At 63.2% G+C, this 21,508-nt stretch overlaps 1 protein-coding gene across 2 annotated transcripts in view; it reads right to left on the reverse strand.

The window, feature by feature from the left end:
• CXXC5 (CXXC finger protein 5) overlaps positions 1-16,856 on the reverse strand; it is a 36,107-nt gene extending 19,251 nt beyond the window's left edge. The window contains exon 1 of one of the 2 annotated variants that reach the window (XM_038150256.1): positions 16,745-16,856. The gene's annotated coding sequence lies outside the window, so the exon portion shown is untranslated. Of the gene's footprint in view, positions 1-15,528; positions 15,661-16,744 lie in introns of those variants that run through there. The other variant, XM_038150259.1, reaches the window with a different exon arrangement.
• Positions 16,857-21,508: the final 4,652 nt, after the last annotated feature.

Consider the following 21,508-nt stretch of genomic DNA (forward strand, 5'->3'; position numbering starts at 1 on the left):
CCTCAGCAGCATGATCCATGGAGGATGAGCTCAAACAAGGCTGGGGGATGAGCAGGGGTTTTGGGATGAGCTGGGCAAGGGGGTACCCAAAGAATCCATCCCCCAAAAAGCTGGAGCACCGGCAGATACGGACTTGGTGGTGGTGGATTCAACAAAAAGAAACCCATCCTTGTGTCTGGAATGAGCCACTGGAATTTTAGGGACTGTCCACAACATCTCCCTCCATTTCTGACAAAGCTGTTTTCATCCCATGAGCTCCACGAAGACCTGTCTGAGGGGGGAGAAGGGGGTTTCCTACTAACACAGCTCCTGACACTTTTGACATAAGGCACATCTAGGTTAAGGTAAAAAAAATCCCAAGCAATTCCTGACCAGGTTTCCCTCCACCAGTGTGGCTTCCCCATCCCCATCCCAGATGGACCTACCTGCCCTCCCTGTACTTTTCTCCTGCACACTGTGATGCTGAACGACAGCACCCGGAGGGGGAACATCCTCCTCTGAGGATTTTTCAGACAAAAAAAATGTACTTTTTCACCCTGATGATGCGTTTTAACAATGCAACAAAGCCAAATCCTGGTGCCAGGGCTGCAGCCCTCACTATCCTGGGGGAAGCAGCCAGCACCCACGCTGGGATTCAGGATGGGTGTCTCCAGAGGATGGCCAAGGGCATCTCACGTCCCCACAGCTGCACCCCCGCTCCAGCTCTAGGGGTTTAAGCTGGAGCAGTGCAAGTCCCTGCTGCAGCCCCCCGAGGTGTAAGGCTCCCTGAGCTCTTAATGGGCTTACGGAGCCACTGGGACCAGAGCAGCTCCCCCAGCGCAGCTCCCGGGGGGACTCAGAGGCATCCCCGCCTGGCACCCCCACCTGGCACCCCCTCCTGGCATCCCCGCCTGGCACCCCCTCCTGGCATCCCCGCCGTGCCAGAGGTCACCCGCCAGCCCATCCCAGATGGCACCGAGTGCTCGGCCTGCTCTCTCCCCATCCCAAATCCCACAGGCCTCCTCCTGCTCTCCTTAAGGATGTGTGTCCTCCCCAGCCCTACAGCAGACCCACTCCCCCCAGGCCATGCCACCAGCCTGGCACCCACACCTCCCTGCCTGCACGCGCAACCTGTGCCCCACACTTGCACCCCGCTCTGGTTCCTGCTCCTCTCCTCAGCCCATCATGACTGTGCACCCCCACATCTCACCCCAGACCTGCACCCCACATCTCACCCCACAGCATCAGCCTGAGCCACGCTGAGCAGCAGGACTAGGGGGTGCCTGTCACTGGGGCAGGAGCAGCTGCAGATCCCCCCACTCTGGGGGGTTCAGACCCCCTCAAATTCAGGCTGAGGGTGAGAGGAGCAGCCTGGTAAGGCTGGAGGGGCCAGCACATCATCCCACGCCATGCCTGGGAAATCCTGTTCTTCCAGGCTTGGATCAAGCACAGTGGAATGGGGAAAACGGCCGGCAGGAGCAGGGCCATCCAGGGAAAATCCTACTGGGAAGCAGTAAAACCCCACTCACTACAACCCCATTCTCAACCAGCACAAGTTTTGGGGAGGCAGCCCCTGGCTGGATGCACTCTGGCAGGGAAGGCCCTGCCGTCCTCTTCGTCCTGTTTTGGGGATTTGGACTTGTGCATTTGGATTTCCCCTTTGTGCATGGGGAAATATTTTAAAAAAGCAAAAAAAAAAAACAAAAAAAAAAAACCCAAAACCTAAGAACGTTACTGAGCTCCTATGAATTCCCTATCAGCTGCCGTACACGCACACGGCACAGAAAAATCCTTAGCAAATTCCTACTGAAAAATAATAAAAAATCCGGGAAAACCCACCAAAGGCTGAGCTTGCCGGACACAGCGCGCCAGGAGGGGCTGACAGAGCTGTTACGGTCTATTGGGCCAATAATCCACAAACTAAGACAGATTTATTGTACATGGCAGATCCTAACAGCTCCAAAGAAACCATCACTGTCTCCTGGCGCTTAAAATTCACTTTCTTGCGGGGAAAAAAAGGGCCAAAATATGGCTTTATGAGATAAGATGCGTGGTTGGACCATTCTGTGACAGGCAGAAGCCTGTGCAAACACATCCACGGCTCTTTTTTTTCCTTGGTATATAAATATATAAAATATCTCCCCTTCCAAGGCAAGCGCGACTGCATTACCCGTCGGAGCGCTGTCCTTACCACCGGATTACCTGGCTTGGTTTCACCTCCCTTAGCAAGATGGATTTGCAGGGATGTTGCTTCCGCCTCAATATTACTGATCAAAACCGGGGGGAGATAAAAAATCTAGTTAATTAAGGATAAAATGAGCCCCTGCATCCATCTGGCTTGCTGGGATGGGTAAGTTTGGGTCCCTTCTCCTTGGAAGGTGTAAGGATCTGAGAAGGGAGACGCTGGAGAGCAGGCTCTTCCCACTGGCGTGACAGGGATGGCAAGCCTGGGATGGGGGGACAGTTTGATGTTGATGACGATAATAAAAATAATAATATTAAAAAGGTCAGAGCTGGTGCTTTCCCTGTTTCTGGCAGACAGGACCCCAGCCAGTGAGGAGCAGCAGGCCAAGAGCAGGATCAGCCCGATCCCATCGGTAATTGCGGCGTCTGTTCGGATCTCCGCGACGCTGGAAATCACGCTGGGCCCGCCTGGGAGCTCCCGGCGGCTGATCGTATCGGACGGGGATCAGAGAGGCTCAGCTCACGGCTTTAGCGCGGCTCGTCCCAGCCGGCGCTGCCGCCGAGGGGGGGCCGGGCTCCGCGGGGCCGCGCACCCGGGATGCTCCGGGGAAGCTCGGAGGGTGCGTGGGTGGAGCGAGCATCCCTCAGCGGGGCGATGCCCGGGGGGATCGGCCAGCCCGGAGCCCCCCCGGCAGGGCGCCTGGATGGTGGGTCAGCTGCGCCGTGAGACAGCCCCACCGACCCCCGTGTGCACCCCAAAACCATCAGCGCTATGGGGGGTGAGCATGGGGAGCTGGAGCGGGAAACCAGGAGAAAAGCTCTTGGAGACTCGGAGCGATGCCCAGGGGCAGGGATGGGTGCAAGGAGGGGGGTTTGCACGGATGCCACAGCCGCAGACCCCGGCTGCACCCCAAAACCGTGCCGGGGGTGCGAGCAGTGGGATGCTGGACCGGACAAGGGCAGCAGCTCCCAGCTGCAGCCGGAGCCGCGGAGGATGCCCGCGGGCAGGGACGGGTGCGGGGAGGGCTCTGCAGGGATGCCCCGGCTCCAGCCCTCCGGCCGGCGGCGCAGAGCGGGAAGGGATGTGCCGGGACCGGCCGGGCGGCTCCAGGGAGGGAGTCGAACGAGTAATTAGAGCAGGAGGCTGTGAGTCAGCAAACGATGCGTAACCTCGGCGAGGCTGACAATGAGGCAAAAGATGGCAGTTTCGACCGAGAGCGCCGGCTGAAAGGGCACATTTAGATATGCAAAAAGCAGCAACTCCTGACAATCCCAGGGCTGCGACCCGCACTGCTCCGGAGCCGCCGTCTGCCGCCGAGCCCTCGACGCCTTCCTCCAAAATCTTTGTGAATAGAGACATGGGTGGGCGCAGACCCAAGCCCACGGAGCGAGGTCGTGGGGATCGCTCCCAAAAAAGCAGCAGTCAGGGGAAAACAGCGGGCAGCCTCTGCTCCAGCACCCCGCGCTGCCCGGCAAGCGGGATGTAACCAGCCTCGGCAGCTGACCTTGCTCCGGGTGCCCCGGGGAGGAGCGGCCACGGCGCACTCCAGGATGGATATTAAGGTTCGGCTTGGAAGCAAACCCCAGCTCCAGCCACGGGCTCGTCCCTCCCCCCGTTTTGGGGGGTGCAGCAGGGCTGCAGGCAGGTACAGCCGCCCTCGGCGAGAAGAGTTTAATTAACCCCGGAAAGCGATCGTTAAACGGCCGGCCCGGGTAATCGATGCGGAAGGGGCAGCTCTGCCGCCGAGGGACCATCTGCTCCGGGGAGGGAGCGATGGCGGCTCCCCGTCCCCCCCCCGTCACCCCGCGCCTGCCGGGAAGCGGCCGCGGCCCCCACGGGGCAGCTGCTTTTGGGGCCCGATCCCGAGCTGAGCCCCGGCCAAGCCATCCCGGGGGGGTGGGAGCTGCCCCTCGCCTCCACCCTCGCTTCCCGTAAAGCCCCGAGCCCCAGAGGCACGTGATTTCCGACACGACACGGCCCCCCCGGCTCCCAGCCCACCGGAGGGTCCCTCCGCAGCCAGGCATCCCCCGCCCCTGCCAGGATGTGGCTGAAGCAAAGCGGGGCAGGGATGTGGCCGAGCACCCTGCTCGTCCCACTGCTATTTTCACCCTTGAGATGAGTTTGTGGCAGTCCCAGCCTTGAGGGCTCAGAGGGTTTGTGTCTTGCCCCCGGCGCACACCTATGGCCGCATTCCCGGGGGAATACTCAGAGGGATGCTCTCAGCATCCCGGCATCACCCAGGATACGTCATCCTGGCCTGGGGCACTCGGTCCCTTCCCACCCCCCAGCACCCCCAGGCCTTCCTCCAACCCTGAATTTCCAAGTTTCTCCTTATTTCCACCCAGTAAATGATGGGGGGTGCTCAGGGGCAGTAAGGCTGGGTGTGGTGCATCTGCTCCCGAGGGACCCAGGAGCTGCTCCCGCTACAGGCACTGAGGCCAGGGGATGGCACTTGGAGAGACCAGTGTCCCCAGTGGCATCCCTCTGCTATGAGGAGACCTTCTGCCATCAGCACACGCTGACCAGCTCCCAGGAGCAGCACATTCTGGGAGACCTGTGTGGCCATGGCACTGGCATGACCCTGGTGGGGTGATGCAGACCCTGGGCACGGAGCCACAGGCATCCTCCTCCCGGTCTGGATCTGTCCCCCACCCCTCAGGAGGAGAGGAGCATCTGAGGAGGGGGAGAGCTGCACCCCCAGGAAGAAAGGAGCCCAAGGGTGCTTCCAGGGGAGGTGCTGGCACAAGGAATAAACCCCGGGACACAGCACGGCTGGGAGGCCAGGAAAAAGCCCTGTCCCATCCTGTCACCCTGGCTGGGGCAGAGGGGATGCTGCAGCTGCTGCTGGCCCAGGCATGGCAGGTGTCATGTGGGTCCCCAGGCCGGGGGCCAGCAGGGTTCAAGGTGACCTACAAAGCACAGGGTGGGCTCATGCCCTCCTTGCCCCATGGATGGAGACATCCTGGGCTCCTCCTCACCTCCCCAGACCTGGAGATCCCTGGGAAGGGGACCCTGGTTCTCCCCACTGCCCTGGCAGCAGCTCAGCTGGCAGGGGACAGTGCCCCTGCACCCACCCACGCCCTTCCCCACAAACTGGTGCCAGCTTGAGGATCACCCTGCTCCAGGCAGGGAGATTCAATTCCTTTGGGAGGGCTCCCGCATAGAGCTCGCTGTGTGAGGGTTTACCAGGACACCCAGCACACCTGAGTTCCCAGGGAACACTCAGGGATTCTCCTGGTAGCCCAGCATTACCCAGGGGAGCAGCACCCATCCCCTGGCGTGGGGATGAGATGACCCTTCCCTCCCCACCTGTCTGGGCAGGGATGCCCGTGGCAGCCCAGTGGGAGAGCAGCTGGAACACTCTGGGCAGGAGGCAGCAGGGAGACCACTGAGGAGGAAGGGGGAAGCTCTGCTTCTACTGCAGGAGGGAAACTGAGGCGCGGGAGGGCTGGGATGAGCCCACACACTTGGCACAGCAAGGGGACCTAAAGCCAGCTTTTTCTGATATTCCCCATCCAGAGGGGGGATGATTGTCCCTGTCTGGGGACAGGCAGGATCCCTGTCCCCACACTGTGCTGAGGACAGGGAGCAAACGCAGAGCAGGAACAACCCCCTGCCCTGGCACTGCCACACCCCAGTATGGGACATGAGACAGGATCACACCCTCACTGGGGTGCCCCCCAGCCCTCTCAGGTAGGACCCAGCCCTTCAAACTGGGGCTCAGCCCTAGAGCAGCACTTAAACCAGCCCCCAAACCACTGCTCAACCTCTGAGCCAGTGCTCAGCCCTCTGAAATGGTGCTCAGCCACCCAAACTGGTGCTTGGTGGCCAAACCAGCTCCCAGCTTCCCAAAACAGAGAGTGCTCAACTCTCAAGCCAGGGCCCATCCCCCAAGTCAGCACTGAACCCCTGAGTGGGTGCTGAACACCCCAGACAGGTGTCTGACCCCTGAGATGGTTCTCAGCCCTCCCAAACAGTGCCTGACCCCCAAGACAGTGCTCAGCCCCTGAACCAGCCACTGAGCTGCTGCCCAGACCCCAAACTGGAGCTCAGGCCCCAAAACAGTGCTTCAGCCTCAAGCAGGTTCAGTCTCCTAAAATGCTGTTTGACTCATGCTGGTGTCAGCCTCCCAAAACACCAAACCCCCAAATCAGTGCTTGACCCCAAGGCCAGAACAATGCTTCACCACCAAACCAGTTGCCAGCTCCACAAAATGGTGCTCAGCCCCTCGACCTAGTGCTCAACACCCCAAAATGCTGCTTGACCCCCAAGCCAGTGCTCAGCCCCCAAAAAGCCTTATCCCAAAGGAAAAGTCAACCACTCCATGGTCCCCCCCAGGGACAGCCACTCCAGTTTCCTCCCAGTACACCTCCTGGTCACATTGTCCCTCAGAATGGCCAGGCAGCCCTGAGGGGTTTTCCCAAATTCCTTTGCCCCTTCATCAGCAAAAGGACGCAGGAGCACCGTGTCAGGGAAGCCATCCCTCCCCAACACCCTGGCTGTGAGAAGGGACCTGTCCCTCACTCTGTGTTCTGGAGGGGAGCCCCCTGACCCCTTTCCCACCATTTCCCAGGGGAGCACCACCAGTGGGATAGGATAGACAGGATTCCCAGAGCTCTGCTGGGAGCCTCCCCGGCCCCAGAGCCATGGAGGGTGGGGGTCCTGGCCAAAGGTAAGCAGTATCAGGCACCAGGTCCCTGGCTGTCCTGGGGGGTGGCTGCATGGTGGGATGGTTTGTGGCATGCAGACCGGGGACCTTGGGTGGGATGAGAGCACATCCAGTCTCTCATGGAGGTGGCTGCTGGCTGTGGGGATGTACTCCCCACTGCCAGGGGGCTTTCCAGCCCTGTCCATGGGGATGAGCTGCTGAAGCCACCCCCACACAGCCCAGTGCCAGCTATTCCCAGGATCAGGCTGGCACTGGTTATGGATGTGGCTGTCTCCCAGAGCACCAACCTGGAGCCTGGAGACCACCCCAGGAGTGGCCCCAGCTCCCCAATCCCCCAGCTTCCCCTTTCCCCCAGCTTTGGCACCTCCAGAGCCCCAGACACAGCCCCATGCCTGCCCCATCTCACATCCCTCCCTGCTGTCCCCCACCCCTAATCGAACCGGCTGCTGCACAGACTCATCCCAGTTTAATCTTCACGGTGCATCAGGCACGGGGAAAAAACACAACGATTTTCCTTTTTTTTTTTTTTTTTTTTGGGTCTTAATCTTTACCTGGGGTCAGATTTACCAATCCTCCCACTAATCCCCCAACGCCTTCGCAAAGCAAAGGGCCCCCTCCTCCCCCAGCCCCGCGGGAGCCAGTCCAGGGAGCACCCATAGCCCCAGGGTGCCTCGGGATTAGCGCTCCAGGTGACTCCAATTTTTCCCAACGAGGTGGCAATACATGTTTTTAAAGGCTTTTTTTTATTTAAGGAATCTGAGGACAGGGGGAGCGAGATCACACGGTGGTGGGGAGATAGGGGCAAAGCCTGGGGGCGTCTTTGCTCCACAGACAGGCTCAGATTTGGGGGAAATACTCAGGGAGAGGATGGAAAACCACTTCTTAGAGAGGATTCCATGCCATTCCCTGCCTCAGTTTACCCGTGTGTAGAGATGAAAGGTCACCCCTTCTCTCCCGGGGGCTCAGGTGGCACTAGCTGGCTCTGAACGACCTCCAGGTCACCCCCGGGGGCAGGACTGGGAACCACCCCGGACCTGCAGACGTGGGGACAAGAGTTCCTATGGATGTGGGGTTCTGGGATCCCTGTGGATGGGGGGACACGGGGCTCTGCAGAGGGAGGCAGGGAGAGCAGGGGGCTTTGTGCACGGGAGGCTCTGTGGAGAGGGGCAACCGGGATCTGCAGATGAGGGGACACGGAGCTTTGAAGATGGAGGGACAGGGTTCTCAGCAGAACAGGGGGACAGGGGTGCCTGGAGACAGGAGGGAACATGGGGCTATGAGATGGGGGCACAGGAGTCCCTAAAGGAGTGGGAACAGGGGTCCCTACTGATGAAGAGACAGGAGGCTCTGTAAAAGGGGGATGGGGGCTTTGCACATGAGGAGGGGACAACTGTGACAGGGTTCCCTGCAGAAGGAGGGGACAGGAGCCCTGGCAGATTGAGAGGGACAGAGGAGCGAGGTCCCTGTGGAAGGAGAGACCAGAGATCCTTGCAGATGGGGGGGACAAGGGTCTAGCAGACCGGAGAGGGACAGAGGGGACAGAGGTGCCTGCAGATAGGGCAGACCCAGATCCCTACAGATCTGCCCTTTCCACACCGACCTGCCGCTGTGTCCCGCTCCCCCCGGGGCTGCCCCCAGCTCTGCCGCGGCTGGCTGGGAGGCGGGGGCTGCCAGCAGCCCTGGCCAGCCCCGAGCCCCCCGCGGGTGTCGCGCCCCGCGGCGCTGGCCGAGCTAACCGGGGATGGCAGCGCGGCCCCCGCCGCGACACCGCGCACGCTCCGCCGCGGCCGGCACCTCGCCGCGCCAGCCTGGAATTTGCAAGCTGTCCTGATGCATTAAAGCGCAAACGCCTGGCGTCCAGCTCCCAGCCCTGCGCCCGGCTGTGCCAGGCCGTGGCATCCCCTCCCCGGGGACGCCGATGCGGGGCCAGCTGTCCCCAAGAGCGCCCAGAGCCACCATCATCATCTTCATCCTCCACGGGTATTTTTTCCCCCCAGCCCCAGCTTTAAATAGCGCAATGGGGAGACGGCGCCAGGCTCGTGCTGTCACCGTGGTGAGGCAGGGGACACTAGGGACATCGAGAGTGGAGGGTCCCCAGCAGTGCTGGCAGGAGCCTAGCAGCACGGGTGACAGTGGAGCCCCTTCCAGCAGGCAGCGCCTTGTGCCAGCCCAGGGCATGGGACCCCGAGGTGAGTGCCATGGCACTCCTGCAAGGATCACGCTGGAGAGCCAGACACAGATGGCTGCAGTCCCCTTGGACAGCACCCATGCCATGGGGATACCAGGTTCCCCCTTCCCCTTCACCCATACTCCCACTGCACCCCTCCAGGCTCACTCCCTACACTGGGTACTTCCCATGGGTGCAGGAGGGAAAGGTGGGGAGGGACAGCCCAGCCTGGCACTCACAGTTCAGTGCCCAGCCAGTACCTCCCATCCCACATCCCCCACCGTGATGCCTTTCAGATTCCCTGAGACTCCCCACGACCACTGTCACTGTGCCGTGGGGTCCCCTCCAGGTCCTGGAGGAGACCGAGTCCACTGTGGCAGGATTGGTCACCCACCAAGGGCGGGGGCAGAGGGGACACCCCAATCCCCGGCACATGCTCACCCCGTGCCCGCGAACCCAGTGATGCTCCCAAATTGTTTAAGAGCCCCACGCCCACCCCCTGGCCAGCAGGACACACTCGCTGCCCAGCCAGGCAGGATGGGCTCAGCCGGCCGTGCCGATCCCAGCCGGAACGGGCAAACAGCAGCGGGATGCCGTGGGAGGAGGGAGGGAGCCGGCTGCAATAGGAGTGTGAAGAAACGGCTCTTGCGTGCTCTGTCCGGAGCCAGCTAACGAGGCCATATTTGAAATGCTTCGCATACCTCCGGTCATCAGATTAGTGAGACGCAGAAGGTAAAGCAGAGGGCAAGAGGAGCGCTCCCGGCTCCCGGCAGCGATCCCGGCCGGCCGCGGAACTGGGGCAAAGTCCCCGGCTGGCAGCGGGACACGGGCAGAGAGTGCCACGGGCACCCCGGCAGGGACAGGGGTGGGAGCTGCCTCCCTGCTGGGATCCCGGCAGATGCAGAAGGGAAAGGTGGGGAAGGGTAACCTAACGTGCTGCCATGTCCTGGCCACCAGCCACTGCCACCTCCCCATGGCCCAGGTGAGGCCTGAACTTGCTGGAAAACCTTTCAGCATTTCACAGGGGCTTACAGGAAAGTCAGAGAGAGACTTTTCACCAGGGTCTGTCATGATAGGACAAGGGGTGAGGGTTTTAAACTGAAAGAGTAAAGTTTGGGATTGGATATTAGGAAGAATTCTTCCCTGGGAGGGTGGGGAGGCCCTGGCACAGGGTGCCCAGAGAAGCCGTTGCTGCCCCATCCCTGGAAGTGCTCAAGGCCAGGGAGGATGGGGCTTGGAGCACCCTGGGCTAGTGGAAGGTGTCCGTGCCATGGCAGGGGTTGTAACTAGATGACCTTTAAGGTCCCTTCCTGCCCGAACTGTTCTAGGAGTCTATAGAAGGAGCAAGATCCCACAAAGCCTCCAAGCATCATCTGCGGGCACAGCTCACCCGCCCTCCCCAAGGCACCAAATCTGCTTGGGCAGGAATGGTCCTCCCTGGCCCTGCTCCAGGTCCAGGAGTGGCAGGAGAGCAGGAAGCTGCCTCTGAGCAGCAAGTGGGTGCAGAGGAACAAGAGCTCTTACAGGCTAAGAGCGCCTGGATCTGAGAACACTTGGGACCCCTCAGGGCTGGGATGGTCAATTGAGAACGTCTCAGCTTTCAGGATGTTCAAATGAGACACTGTGCTTGGATGTGGACCCCAAAATCCCATCTCTGAGGAAGAGAAAGAGGCACAAAGACCACAAGGGCAAGTGCTAGCAAAGAGAAGTGAGAACCAATGACACCAAGACCCTTGGGGACACCAAGAGAGAAGCCGGAGGCTGAGTGGATGGAGCTGCATCGCTTGGTTGGGCACGGACAACTCCACACAGAAGACTGTGGGAGACAGATATTGCCCAGCTATCCCTACAGAAAGCTGGAGCACTGGCTTGGACTCAAGGCAAATTTGCAGAGGCAAAACCAAAACATCTGCCAAACAAAGGCTGCTTCCGACCACAGTCAGCCACCCACAGACCAGGAGGTGACCAGGGACAGCAGCACCGGAGCAGGCCAGAGGCGAACGTGCCCAATCTCATCACACTTGAGCACAAACCCAGTCCCCATTCCAGCAGGCACCATACCCAGGAGCTCAGCACGTGCTCAGCAAACGTATGCCAGGGGCAGCCGAGGGTACCATGGGTGGCAGCTGCCACCAGAACCCACTGGAGTCACTCACGAGGCCAGGACAGCACCGCTTCCAGCCCTGCCACCACCAGGTGACAATCAGACCCTGGGGATGAAGCCCATCTCAGAAGTGACCCAGAAATGATAGGGCAATCTCACCCCGTGGGCAGGTCCCACCCATCACCCAGTGTCCCCAATGAAACACCACAGGGCTGTCACACAGCCCGGTAACCCGAGCCCTTTCCAGCTCCCACCTCTCAGGGCTGGGAGGGTGGAGATGGAAAAGCACATCCTGCTTGGAAAATCAGAAAACAGCTTTTCTTTTTTCATTCTTTGCCACCGCTTCCAGGGTCACAGCTGACACAGATCCTCCCATGCCCAGGCCAACACACTGTCATTGTCACTGTGGGGAGGGGATGCATCCTCATCCTCATCTTCCCAGCACAAAGGATGTCCCAGCTCAGGCGATGGAGGATGCTCTGGTACAAGTGGCACTGTTCCAGGACACTGTTGCAGGACAAGGACATCGAGGCAGACCCACACATCCCAAGGCAAGCCCACAGCCCGGGAGCCATTAGCCCAGTCCCATCCATGCCATAACCATGGATGGTGGGAAGCAGGGACACCAAGGCAGCCACTGGAAAACCTTCTGACCTCAAAAATCCTTTTATCCACATAATCACAGGCTGTCACCCACGTGCAGCACAGGCTGTCATCTCGGACCATCAACACACTCCACCTGCTTGCAAGCCTTGGGAAAAGACAAGGAGGGATGAAATCACTCTGAAGATATCAGGGACCAGCACTCCAGCACCCCAAAAGGAGAGACTGTGGGGTGGGCACATCACCAGCACTGAGATGTTGACAGACCCCAAAGCTTTTTGAGTGTGGATGTCAGGTGCCTGAGAGCCCGAGGCCAGGGTAAACATGCCCTTAGGACTTTCCCAAAGGCAAAGGGACCCACAGGTCACCCTCAGCCACTCCCTGGGGTCACACCGTTCTGCTGCCTGCTGTCCCTGGAGTTCTCCTGGGGCTCCAGCCGCATGGGTGTCCCAAGGCATACAGGACATGGGTAGGGATGCAGGCTGCTCCTCACCCACATGTCCTGACGCTCCCCAGTGGGCTCCCCAGGATGACAAGTGCAGCCTCCCCACCAGGACGTGTCCCTCTGCTGAAGGCAAAGGCAGCTGCAGAGCTGATCCCCACGGCAGAGCCACTGCTGAGCAGCAGCAAACTCACATTGCCTCCTGGGATTTCCCACTGGCCACCTTTGGGGGTGGTTCCTCCTCTGCCCACATGCTTCTTCCCTCCTGCCCCTCCCACACCACTGCTCCCTGCACCAAATCCCAGAATGGCTTAGGTTGGAAGTGACCTTAAAGCTCCTCTCTTTTCACCCCCCTGCCATGGCAGGGACACCTTCCACTGTCCCACGTTGTTGCGAGCCCTGTCCATCCTGGCTTCGAACACTTCCAGGGATGGGGCAGCCACAGCTTCTCTGGGCACCCGTGCCAGGGCCTGCCCACCCTCAGTGTAAAACATTTCTTCCCCATGTACAAGTTAACCCCAACCTGTTACAGTTTAAAACTCTCACCCCTTGTCTGCTACTCCAGGCCCTTGTCCAAAGTCCCTCTCCAGCTCTCTTGAAACTCATCTGAGCACTGGAAGGAGCTTTAAGATCTCCCTGTAGCTTTCTCTACTCCAGGCTGAACATCCCCAGGCTGTCTCCAGAGCAGAGGGGCTCCAGCCCTTGGACCATCTCCGTGGCCTCCTCTGGATTTGCTCCAAAGGCCCCACATCTGTTGTGTGCTGGGGACACCACAGCTGGATGTGGTGCCCCAGGGCAGTCCCACACAGAACAGAGGAGAGGGAGCACCCCCTGCTCACCGTGCTGCCTGTGGTGCAGCCCAGGACACGCTCGCCTTTCTGGGCTGCCAGTGCACGGTGCTGGCTCGTGTCCCGTGTGTCACCCACCAGCACCCCCAGCCGTTTTCTGCAGGGCTGCTCCCAGCCCATCCATTCCCCCAGCTGTGCTGGGGCTGGGGCTGTCCCCACACAGGTGCAAGATCTTGCACTGGGCATGGCTGAACCTCCCACCTTCCTCTTTCCCCATCACCTGCCTGGCAGGAAAACAGCCAATGCCACACACCATCCCCTGCCAGCGTCTCCATCCTTTCCCAAGCCACCACAGCCCATGCGTTCTCCTGTCCCAAACTGCAGGGAGGGCCAGCCTCTACCTGGGGCAGTGGCTCGCATCCTGCTCCCCAACCTGGAGGAGTTTCAAGAGCACCAATCACCTTGGGGACACCCATGCTCCATGCCTGGGCTCTGTGCAGGGAGGTGGCTGCAAGGAGCAGCAGTGACAACTGGGAGTCCCACAAGACCCCCCATGCTCCCAGGAGTCAAAGCTGAGTCAGGGGAAAAGGAAGGGGGAAGGAGAAGAAAAAAAAAGAAACAAGCCTTTTGAGTGCAATATTTTAGTTGAGCACCAGAGCATGAGTAAAGGAGGGAGCTTTTCGTGGTCTGGTGAGTTTAAGCTATGAGCTGAAAGTTTAACTATTAATACACTTAATCAAGAGGTTGTTCCTACAGCCAGGATTTGGGAAAACAAAACAGGGAGGCAGGAGAACGGTGGCATCGCTGTGGCCACCCAGGGGAATGTCCCTGCTGGGGGAGGTGGAGGGTCCAGGACCAGCTGGGGCTGGATCCAACCTCGGCCAAGCCTTGCATGGGCCCACCAGGAGGTGCCAGGGGCTGGCTGCCAGGGCCAAGCACCCTGGATCTGGCCATGGCCCCAGTGCCCCACACAGGAGATTGCTCAGAGGGGGCAGTTTTGGGGAGAGGATGTCACCCCCAAACCCTGCAGCATCCCAGAGCACAGACAAGCAGCACCTGTACTGCTGCCACCTGCCTGGAAAGGTGCTGGTGACACCAGAGGATGCCGGTGGATGAGGGACCCCCAGGGTCGGGGATCCCCAAAACACCCCCCACACTTCCACAGCACCTCCTATGGCACAGACCTCTGCCGCAGAGGAGGAAGAGGAGGGGCAGGCTGAATTCTGGGGTGTAGCACGCAGAGCTGCTCGCTGTGTCAGGGGCAGGAGCAGAGGCAGGAGCGCGGGAGGTGCGGGCAGTGCCTGGCAGCGCGGCGCCGGCTGCCCGCATCCCCGCCACAAAATCCATGTCAAGGACGCCCCGGCCGGCTCCTGCCTCTTCCCACCGAGGCGGGGGGAGGACACGGGGACATTCGTGGCGCCCGGCACAACCCCCCCACCCCCTGCCTGCACATCCCGCCAGGCACGCAGCCCCCCCACCCTGCCCCCGGGGCCACCGAGCCCCGAACGGCGCCGGGACCAACTTCTGAGCGGCACCGGCGGGTCCTTTGTTACTTTGCTTTTGTTGTCACACGCCGGCGCGTCCCCGTCCCCATCGTCCCGTCACCGTGTCACCCCCCCACATCCCTCCCACAGCCCCCCCCAGGCGGCGTCCCCGAGGTCAGGGCGCGACATCTGCCAGCGCGACGGGGCGACGCCGGTACCGGCACCGGGGAGGGGGGCGCAGCGCCGGCGGCATCTCCGGGGGCATCTCCGGGGTACCCCGCGCGGGGACACTTGGGGTGACACCGCCACCGACGGTGATGCGCCGCGGCGGCCCCGCGGGGGCCGCTGGAGGAGCCGTTTCCCCAAAGCGAAGGACGGACGGACAGACGGAGGGACGGAGCGAGGTTTCCATGCCTACCAGCGCTCCCGCTGAGCGGGACCTCGGGGAGAGTCACCCCCCCCCCCCCCCCTTCCCGTCCGACCCCCCTCGCCCCGGCCCCGCCGGAGGATGCAGCGCAGCCCGCGGGCAGCAGCGGGGGCCGGGGACGCCGGGGGCCGGGAGGCCGGAGGGGTCCCCGTCCCCCCGCAGCCCCAGGTGCGGCCCCGCCGCCGGGCTGGGGGCCGGGGGGCGCGGACAAAGCGGCACAAAGGGGCCGCTGACACAGCAGGGCCCGTTTCCAGAGAAACAAAACTTCCGCCGGCCCCGGCTCCGCGCCCCAGGTAGCCGGGATGGGCATCCCCCCAGGCCCCCCCAAGCCGGCCTCACCCGCCCTCCCACAGCACGGCATCCCTCATCGTTCCCCGGCCCCCCCGGCACGGAGCGGCGGGGGGTGAAGGTTGCCCGGCCGGGTCAGCGCACACGCGGGGCCGTTACCGCAGGATGTGTGCGCAGCTTTGTTTGTGCGTGGGATGTCCCCCCCCCGTGCCCATCCCACCCCCTAACCCCCCATGCCACCCCCCCATCCTCCTCTCCCCAATCAATCATCCCGGCAAAGAATAACCCGACCCGAAGCAGCCCCGGCCCCGCAGGAAGGACGCTGCCGGCTGCGGGATGCGGAGGAAAAAAAAATAGGAATAATAAAATTAAAATAAAAGGAAAAAACCCACCACCAGCAACAAACCGCCCCACACCTCCGTGGGGCGCATGGGGCCGCGGTTCGGCGGAGTTTGAGGCCGTAATTCCCGAATTCGGGTACAATCCACAGCCTCCACGGCGGTTTTGGGGCCGGTGGCACCCACGGCGGAGCGAACGAGGGACGTTCCACGGCGCGATCGCGGCGGCTCGATGGTGTCGGGGCGCGTGGGGCACCCTCCCCGCCGCGCTGGGGGGAGCGGGGGGCTTGGGAATCCCGTCTGACGGCGGAGCGGGGCGGGGGGGGCTCGCTGGGAACGGGGGGATGATAAAGTTGGGCGAGTTGTCGCACATGGCTGGGCGATGGCGAGCGGCGCCGCTCCCGCGGCCACCCGCGCCCGGGCACCGGTGGCGGAGCCGAAGTGCCGCGGGAGCCCGGCGCACCCCGGCGAGGCGGCAGCGACCCACGCGCGGACACCGGCGCAGGGTGGGGGTTCCCCCGCGCCCCCCACGCGAGCCCCGCCGCGGGTGGCACCGCCGGCCCCGCTGCCCACCGCCTCCCCCCGGCGCCGCCGCCCCCGCCGCCCCCCGGCCCCGCCGCCACCATTGTCACCCGGGAAACCACCGGGCGCTGCCGCGGCGGTCCGGGGCGGCGGGGGGAGACGCGGGGGGCTCGCTCCATCCCTCCCCACGGCTCCCGGCGCATCCCCGCCGGGCTGCGGGTACCGGCGGCGGGGTTCGCTCGCACCGAGAAAAACTTTGCTCGTTACCCCGACGTTGCCCCCCTCCCCTCCCATCCCCGGGAAGCGGCGGGGCCGCTCGGGCGCCGCGCAGGCAGCACCGGCCGGGCCCGACGCGGGCAGGCGGGCAGGCGGCCAGCTCCGGCCCCGCCGCCGCCGCGGGCAGCCCGGGCACGGCGCCGGGCAGCGGGGCGAGCCGCGGATTCCCCCGCCAAACTTTTTCTTCTCCGCCAGCTCCCCTTTCTCCGACAGCCCCCCGACACCCCCCACCCCAACTCCACCGCCGGAGCGCCCCGGGGGCCGGCACCGACCGGCGGTCCGGGAGCCGCCGCGCTGCGGGCAGCGCTGCCGGGAGCGGCGGGGGCTGCCCGGGCGCCGGGAAGGGGGGCGGGAGGGGAAGGGAGCGGGGTAGGGAGGGGAGGTCAGCACCTGCCCGGGGCCGGGGCCGGGGCCGGGGCCGGGGCCGGGTAGCCGAGGCGGGCTCGGTGCCTCGCCGCCGCCGCACACCCACCTCCACATCGCCGCTCGCTCTGGGAGTGCGCAGCCCCCGCTCCGCGCTGCACGGCGCTGCCGCCGCCGCCGCCGCTGCCCGCGGCTGCCGGCAAAACCCGGACCGGACCGGGCCGAGCGCCCCGCGCCGCCGGACACCGCGACGCGCCGCGACACGCCGCGACACGCCGCGCGCGCCCCCCGCCGCCCCGCGCGCGCGCCGCCCGCACGGCCACCCCCCCCCCGCCCCGGCTCGCCCGACCCCCAGCGCCGGGCGGCGACACCCATCCCCGGGCCTGCCGCCCCCACGGGTGTCGTCCCGCCGAGACGTGCGACAGCCGGCCCCGCGCGTGGGGACGGAGTGTGACCCTCGCGTCCCGCCCACCCCCCACGGGGTTTATCCCGCCGTGACCCCCACGTCTCATCTACCCCCCCGTCACGGGTGTAGCCGCGGTGTGCCCGCCCGCGCCCGTGTCCCCGCTGCCCCCATGGGTGTCGCCACGGCGTGTCCCCTCGTGTCCCGGATGCCCTCACGGGTGTCACTGTGCCGTGCCGTCCGTGGGCTGTACATCCCACACGGGTGTCACTGTGGTGTGTCACCCACCGTGTCCCAGCTGCCTCCCCCCGCCTCCCCCCGAGTGTCACCGTGGTGTCCCAAGCCCTCGTGTCACACACGGATGGGATTGGAGCGTGTCCCCCGTGTCCCATCCACCTCCACGGATGCCATCCTGTTCGTACCCCCTCCGTGTCCCACCTGTCCCCCACAGGTTTCACCCCACTGTGCACCCCGTGTCCCCCAAACACCCCATGGGTGCCAGCATCATGTTCCCCTCACCCGCGTCCCCTCCACCTCAGTGTGCCCCCCCTAATCCCCAGCGGTCCCCAGTGGGATGTCACCATCCTGTCTCTGGGGTGTCACCCGACTGTGCCTCCTCCCTGCCCGCTGTTCCCCGAGGGGTGACACCCCCGTGTGCATCCACACCCCCAGAACGTTCCTCATCCGTCTGTCCTCTGTGGGGTGCACATCTCTCGGTCCATTCACTCCCTGCATGCGCTCCACCCCTTGTCCCCAGCGTGGGGTGTCCCCTGCAGGTCCCCCATCCCTCTGCATCCCCTCTGGGGCGCCAGTCCCTCTGTTCTCCCTTCCGTGGGGTGCCCACAGAGCGTTCCCATCTCTCTGTCCCCGGTGGGGTGCAGGGGCAGAAGGTCCCAGAAGAAAGCCGGGGTGCGGCGGAGGGGGCTGAGGGGGGCAGAGCTCCCCCATCCCACCGCGCCCCCGGCGCACAGCGAGCATCGCTCGGCGGAGCAGCCCCAGCCCCAGAGCCCGGAGCCACCGGGAGGGACCTCACGGTCTCACAGCGGGACGTCGCTGAAATCCCCCTGAATAAACAGCAAATAATCGATGGTCCGATAAGTCAGCTGGAGGGAGGGGACAAATCCAGAGGTTTGGCCCCGCGGCGGGGTGGGGGGATAACACTCTTGGCCCAGAAGTTTCCTGCTCAACTTTTTGCCAGATTTTTTTGCTGCTGAGGGGGAGAGTTGTTGTTGGGTTTGGGGTTTTTTTTTTCTCTCCCCTTGGAGTTGTGGGCACTGAAATATTGGAAGTCAAAAAAAAAAAAAAAAAATCCTTAAATCCCCGCTCCTCAGCCGAGAGCAGCTTTCCAGGGACAAACAGCCCAAAAAAAAACCCCACCACCCCCAATTCCTGCAGCCTTTTCAGTTGCCAGCAAAATACCCAAACCCTCTCAAAAGCAGAAACCCTGACAAAAATGAAACTGGGTTTGTGTTGCCGTTGATTTTTTTTTTTTTTTCACAGGAATGCGAAATCTCTTCCCACCCCGCTCCCGCCTCGAAATGAAACAAAAAAATCTGCGATGGGGCGGGGGGTGGGGGGCGAGCGGCGCGGATGCGCTGTTTGTATTTGATCCACGTCTCGTTAATTATGCGCCTCTCGCAGATTTAGCCACCGGGATTTGCAACCGCGGGTGCTGTGACGATGCTCCAGCTTCCCAAAAAATCTCCCTCCCGGGCGGCAGCGATGGGGGAGCGCGGTCCCATCCTCCTGGACACCCTTTCAGCTCCTCTGCTGGCCCTCTCCATGTGCTCCCAACCTGCCTCCCTCCACGATTCAGCCTCTCAGCCCCCCCAAGAAAGGAGCAGGGGAGTCTCGTGCCTGGCACACGGGATGAGGGCGGCACTGGTGACACAGAAGGGACAGCATCCCACCAGCACCACTCCAGGTGACACTGCCCAGCGTACAGCACCATCTCACCCACGTGGGCTTCACCAAGGGCATCTTCTTTGCCCCTTTTTGACTGTTTTTAAGGACCTGACACCACCCCTGATGCCAGCATGAAGGACATGATGCCCCCTTTGCGGAGGCAGGGCCTGTGGCAGTGACCTGGAGTTTGCCACCCACTGAAGGTCCCCAAATGTAGCAGCATTTCACTTCTCAGAGTGTTTGGGAAACTTATTTGTGGGCAATTCACCTTTACTGAGGTGTGGGATCCTCAAAGAGAAGGGAAACTGAGGCACAAAGACAAGCTGGGACTTGGTGACAGCAACGGCAGCAAAGCTGTGGCTTCAGCCCAGTGTCCCCCAGCCATCCTCCAGGCTCCCCAGCATTCCCACTGCCCAGTCCCCAGCCCTCCAGCCACAGGGAGCCCCCAAAGGCAGAGGAGGGTCCCCAGCGCTCCCAGACAGGCAGATCCCCACAGCACAGGGACAAGGGACACAGTCCCTGAGCCTCCGCTCTGCTACTGGAGCCCTTTCCAATGGTGTGCTGGGGGCTGGGGGGAACAGGAGGATGAGGATGGAGGGCAGAGGGGACAGAGTGAGTGGCCCAGAGATGCAGGACGATGAGGATGAGGATGAAGAGCAAACAGGACAGGAAGGGAGGGTGACAGGACAGGACGGAGAATGATCAGGCCAGGGTTGGGAGGCAAGTGGGACAAGGTGGAAGGGCGAGCAGAATAGGGGCAGGGATGAAGGGCAAATGGGACAGGGGTGAAGGGACAGAGAGACAGGAGAATGACGGTGCCAGGGATGGAGGACACAGGGAAAGATAGGACAGGGGAGGGGGACAGATGGCAAGGGGACAGGGCAGAAACCCATCACCAAACAGCAGCACTGCCCCTGCTCGCTGCCTGCAGAGCCAGGGCCAAAATCTCCCCGGCTAGTGCTGGGCTCCAGGCTCTGGCAGGGGGGGCTGCACTGCCCCTCCCCAGTGGGGGAACAAATCCAGGAGCTCAGCCCAGCCCCAGGAGAAGAGCCAGGAATAACTGGGGTGGGACATGGAGGTGTTACAGAGCAGCCTGACCCTGCGGCAGCGAGGGGGGGGTCATGCAGGTCCGTGTCCCCCTCCCCAGGGTGGCAGTGGGACACCATGAGACAGTGGCTGGCGGGCTGCCAAAGCTGTGTGACTGGAGATGCGTCCCAACAGTCTCCAGAGCACAAACACACCTCCAAAATTCCCAACCCCAAATTCCTCCAGCCCAGCCGCTGCCATCCAAGTGGGTTACAGAGCTGGCACTGCCTTGTCACCTCCTCCATGCAGGGTGCTGGGTGGCTCCTGGTGGAGGGGACCCAAATTCAGCCAGATGCCGTGTCAGGAGCCCCAGACCTTGGTGACATCCCTGATTTTGGGGAGGGGGCTGGATGGGGGACCCCAGCTGCTCCCAGTGCTATGCTGGGAGCATAGCCCCACTCTGGCAAGCTGGGGGCAGACTGGCACAAACCCCTTGGCCCTGCTGGTGCTGGCAAGCAGAGCTGGAGCAGCCGGTGGCTTTTGGGCGAGCCCTCCCGGAGCGTGGGTCGGGGCGACCCACCACCATGCTCAGCTGGCTGCTGCAGTGACACAGGGCTCTGTCTGTGTCCAGCCCAGCCCAGGGGACACCGCAGCCCCTCGTTCCCGGCTGGAGGGCACGGGAGTCCCCGCCTTGCTGGTTCCACCCGCCCTGAGTGCCGGGGCTGCCGGGGTCCCGCGGGCAGCCCGCACCCTCCGCGGGCCCCGCTGCCCCGTAGCCGAGGGCCGCGGTGTTAATTTTTAACCCCAGCTGTCTCCCGCATGGCGGAGGCTGGGCGCGCTGGCCCCGCTCGCCGGGGACACGCCACAGCCACGGGGGACCGGCCACCCCTTCCCGGAACGGGCTGGGCCGGGGGGGTGACACGAGGGGTCACCGGGTGGTTCCTGTCCCCCGCGGGAGCCCGGCGTGGCTCCCTGGGCTGCTCCAGGAGGGGGACGCGCTGCGGGGCAGGCGGGAGGCACCGGCCTTTGTGCCCGGGGGGGTCCGGGGCGTCCCCCCGGCTCCCGTGCAAACGGCAGCGGCTGCTGCCCGGGAATGTCCTGGCAGGAGGGACCCGGGCCTCAAAGCAAACAGACGCCGCGCCGGCGGCTGCGAGAAGGGCAGGAAGCCGCCTGCGCTCTGCCCTGTCCCGGCCCGGCACGGCGCAGCGAGGGGGAGCGCGCCCCGGGGCTGGCAAGCATCCCCCAGCCTGCGGGAAGGAAGCACGGCCAGACCCCCACCCAACCCGGCCCTTCTGGGGCTGGCGAGCCGCTCACATCGTGCCAAGGGACACCGGGGCCGTCGGGGTGTGCCGGCCTCTGCCAGGGGGAGGGAGAGCGGGCACAGGGGGTCTGCGCCGCAGGGGCGGGTGGGCTGGAGCCAGAGTCCCGCCTACGTGCCAGGCAGCAGGAGAACCACGAGGACACTCGAGCTGCAGCGTTTCCACCTCCGGGGACCCTGGCAGGCGTTGGGAATTTTTTTTTTTTTTTTTTTTTTGAGCC

Source organism: Motacilla alba, chromosome 13 (assembly GCF_015832195.1).
Source record: "Motacilla alba alba isolate MOTALB_02 chromosome 13, Motacilla_alba_V1.0_pri, whole genome shotgun sequence".
Taxonomy (NCBI): domain Eukaryota; kingdom Metazoa; phylum Chordata; class Aves; order Passeriformes; family Motacillidae; genus Motacilla; species Motacilla alba.